The 4,155-nt window shown below is 54.7% G+C and overlaps 1 long non-coding RNA gene across 1 annotated transcript; it reads left to right on the top strand.

The window, feature by feature from the left end:
• The first annotated feature begins 1,137 nt into the window (after window positions 1-1,137).
• On the top strand, window positions 1,138-3,729 carry LOC135976599 (uncharacterized). Its single transcript, XR_010593871.1, has 3 exons — window positions 1,138-1,437; window positions 2,206-2,323; window positions 3,406-3,729. It is a non-coding gene; the product is annotated as an uncharacterized LOC135976599 (long non-coding RNA).
• The last annotated feature ends 426 nt before the right edge of the window (window positions 3,730-4,155 follow it).

The following is a 4,155-nucleotide window of genomic DNA, read 5'->3' as shown; positions in this document are numbered from 1 at the left end:
ATATCAGGGCCGGAAGGGACCTCAAGAGGTCATCTAGTCCAACCCCCTGCTCAAAGCAGGACCAATCCCCAACTAAATCATCCCAGCCAGGGCTTTGTCAAGCCGGGCCTGAAAAACCTCTAAGGAAGGAGATTCCACCACCTCCCTAGGGAACCTGTTCCAGTGCTTCACCACCCTCCTAGTGAAACAGTTTTTCTTAATATCCAACCTAGGATAGGCTCGGTGCAGGGGGAAATGGGTGAAATTCTCCAGCCTGTGTTGTACAGGAGCTCAGACTAGATGATCATATGGTCCCTTCTGGCCTTAAAATGTGTGAAATTATTCAATGATCCCTACCTGCACCACTAACTCTAGTCTTGCTCCTAATGTGCCACAGGATGGAAATCGGCCCCTCGGGCCTTTAATGCCAATTGCTGTTCAATGGGCACGTTGCTGCCTGGTTACTACAGTACATGGAGAAACCTTCTCATCAGGGTGGGATCCCCCTGAAATGGGTTGGTTTAAGGGGGCTGCTGAACTGCATCCCAAGCCCAGCTCTTGGGGTGCACGATGAGCAGGGAGCAGCTTGGGGGGAAAGGATGGCAAAGGGGGAAGGCACTGGGGTGTGACTCAAGATGTCTGATCCCACTCCCAGCTCAGCCACCGCCTTCCCGCCTGACCTTGGACAAGTCCCCCAGGGGCTCCGGTGCTGCAGTTCCGCCGGTGGGAAAGGAGGATGGCACTGCCCTATCTGCATGGGTGCGGTGCAGATGAAGCCCATCCAGGACCGGGACACTCTCCTATGGCAGTGGTAAGGGCTGCGCTGACCCCGGCATAGCAAAGGACACTAACGGTGCTGGGAGGGGTTTAACCTCCACTGAAGCCCATCCAACCCCATGAGATGGGCCTGATCTGGTCTCCTGTCCACGGCACGCCGGCTGGAGTCACTGGCTGGGTTTGAGAGAGACTCAGCGCAGGACTTCAGCAAACGCAGGGGCAGGGAATCGTGTGTCATCCTGTGTGGTTTGCAAGTGACTAAATTTAAACCTAAAACCCGCAGCCCGGCCCCTCCCCCGTGAGCATGTGCAGGTTGGCTCCTTATCTGTAAATCAGCAAGAGACTTTCCAGCCCCAGTTCTGTCCCCTCTGGCCACCGGTACATGCGTGGGGGAGAGGTAGATTCCATTCCTTCATTAGCATTTATTAATAACTATTCCTCTCCATCCCCGTCCCCACCTCCACGCACACTCCGACGCAGCCATGGAAATCCCTGCCGAGGGCTATAAAATACAGAGGCAGGCGACGGGGAAGCCAGACCATTCTCGGCCACCCACTGCAGAGCAACCTGCCTCTGCTGGAGCCGGAGCCAAGAGAGCCTGCCTGGAAATGAAGGTCACCTCCTCAGCCCTGGCCACGCTGCTCCTTGCCGCTCTCTGGACTGAAGCCCACGGCGATTCCTGTAAGTACCGGGTCCGCCCCTTCCCTTACTCTACAGAGCCCTGCCTTGCCAGCTCCTCCGGCCCAGGCATTTCCAGCCCCCAGGGTTAGGTCCCTGGAGCTTTGGAAGGGCAGTGGGTGAAGCAGAGGAAGGAGGGGGTGTGGGTGGGCCCTGCACTGGGACTCAGGAGAGCTGGGTACAAGTCCAGTCTCCGTCACCGAGGCTGATTTCCAAAGCTGCCTGAGGGGTTTGGCTGCCCAGGTCCCACTGAAATGCACCAAAATCCCCTAGGAAGCTTTGGAAATCTGAGCCGGACTCTTCCTGGGCCTCAGGTTCCATCTGTAAAATGGGGATAAGGCTTTGTGATCTGGAGGCCGAGAGCTGCCAGCTCCAGAGCTCAGATATCAATAGCCCTTTATCCCAGGCTCTGAAAGGCATTCACCAGCATCACTGAATTAACCCTCGCCAGCCCCCGGCGGGAGTGTCAGTACCGTTATCCCCATGCTGCTGGCAGGGAAACCGAGGCACAGAGCCGCAAAGTGACAACCCAAATCACTCAGTGGCAGAATGGAGAATAGTCCATTTCTTGTGTCAGTGGAGGGCAGAACAACAACAATTAACCCGATTGTGGAGGGGCCGTGGGAGCACCCAAGAATTCCCTCCTGCCCCCAGAAAGGGGGGTTGGCTGCTAATGAGCACAGAACTAGTCAGTGTACGAAATTCTCTCCAGTCAGCTCGTCCTTGTTACTGAGGGAAGGAGAACTAATTCCCTTTCTCTTCTTTTCCCAGTCATCAGCCAGAGCAACACATGCTGCATGAAAGATAATTTTGTTCCCCGAAGAATTTCTCCAAAACACATCAAAAGTTGCAGACCCACAGGTCCGAACTGCTCCCGCCAGGCCGTGATGTGAGTATCCCGGGGCGCCCCCCACACGGGGTCGATGTGTCTGTTTCATCTTGTGTCCATAGCGCTGCCAAATACAGTCAAACAAAATGCCACCAAAGATTGTTTCCCTTTTATATGCAAACCCAGTCATTTGCTCTCCCACTCCGAGGACTTTACCGCCTCTGCTACTTTGTAGCCCAGAGTCAGTATCAGCTGTTGTAATGACCTCCGTCCTCTAATGCTGAAATTCCAGTACTAAATATTCTGCGGTACTTTTACAAACACGGTGTCAAGTGTTGTATATAATCAAACGTCTCCCTACAGGACCAAAGTGCATTGTGGGACGGGATAGCTTTGTATTTTTATGGTGCCCCTGAACTGCCTGTGTTGCAAATGCTGAAATAAACAAACAAGGGGGTCTCGCGGCCATTAGCCTGACTCCATGGGGCTCCGTTACAGAAGGCAAATGGAAAGGGACAGTCACACCCTTGCTAAGGGGCAGGTGTCGCTGGCAGATGCTAGAGCCTGGCTAACTGAGGTTCGGGGGCTGTAGGAGTCAGAGATGCCCTAGAACTGCATGTGCTCCCCCAGCTCGGGGCTAGCAGGGAGCCCAGCTCAGCAGGGTCAAGGTGCACAGGCCGAGGTCTGTGGGGGCTCTGGTTACAGTAGCGGGGAGGGGGGGCTGTAGCTCAGGAGTGAGGGGTGTTGGCAGAGCTGGGAGGTGGGGGATAGGCAGCCTAGGACAGCAGTGTGTTGCCCAAGCAGCCGGGGGATCCTATTCCAAGGTGGCAGCGCGGCAGGCCATGGTCATGGTGTATTGACCGGTCTGCGTGGGGAGGCCATAGATTGCAATGGGAGAAGATGTAGCAGGTCCGATTGAGATGTGTTGTCAAAGCTGGGGGAGGCAAGTGCCCACAGCAGCAGCCCCAGAGCCCAGGCAGCTCTGTCAGCCTCCTGCGTTCACGAGACCCGATTTCACTGCAGAACCAGACCGTTCCCAGCGCTCTCAGTCACTGCCCTGCTGCGTGAGCTGTGATCAGTCTGGGTGTCCCTTTGCATTTGCTAAGGGAGCCGGGCTCATCTCGCTCTCTCTCTCTTCACAGAGTGACGCTCACACAGGGGAAGGAAGTCTGTGTTGATCCCAGTAAGATACGGTTAGCCACATGTAAAGGAAAGCAAGAAAAACCACTTAAAGACACCCAGACTGCACAGCTGAGACAAGAGAAGCTGGACACAGTGTAACGCCCACCGTTATTTATATGGACTGATGTGTATCAGTGCACGGTTTTGAGAGGCTATTTTTCTAGCCCTGTTTATTTAAGGAGAACCCCTCCCATTCCCTCCATCCCTTCTGTGTCCCTTGTCCCCCAGTGGCCCCCTGCCAACACTACTGTCATTCTTTGCAGATACAATAAAGTCCAGTGTTTTCTAACATGACCCAGTGCTTCTGCTTCTGTGAGTAGGAAATCTCGCCCCCCCATTTCCTGGACAAGGCTGGGCCATGTCAGTATGTTGTCACTATGGAGACCCACAGATGGTCCATGGTGTCAGTATGGAGACCCAAAGACGGGCCAACTGTCTATGGTTTCACTGTGGAGATCCAAGGATGGGACATGTTGCCATAGTGTCACTATGGAGACTAAGGATGGGCCATGCCACCATGGTGTGTCTACAGAAAGAATTCCCCCCACTTACATTTGGCTGAAGCTGGAATAGGATCCCAGCCATAGACCTGATTGGGGGGGGGGTGAGTTCTCCCTTCCCAGCTCTGAGCCCAGGACCCAGCCTTCCTGCTGTGGCCAGAGGCTGCTCTGGCAGAGGAAGGGAAAGAACATCTCAGATTTGGGAGGCGG

This window comes from Chrysemys picta, chromosome 19 (genome assembly GCF_011386835.1).
Source record: "Chrysemys picta bellii isolate R12L10 chromosome 19, ASM1138683v2, whole genome shotgun sequence".
In the NCBI taxonomy this organism is placed as follows: Eukaryota; Metazoa; Chordata; order Testudines; family Emydidae; genus Chrysemys; species Chrysemys picta.
This window is presented reverse-complemented; position numbering and strand designations above follow the sequence as displayed.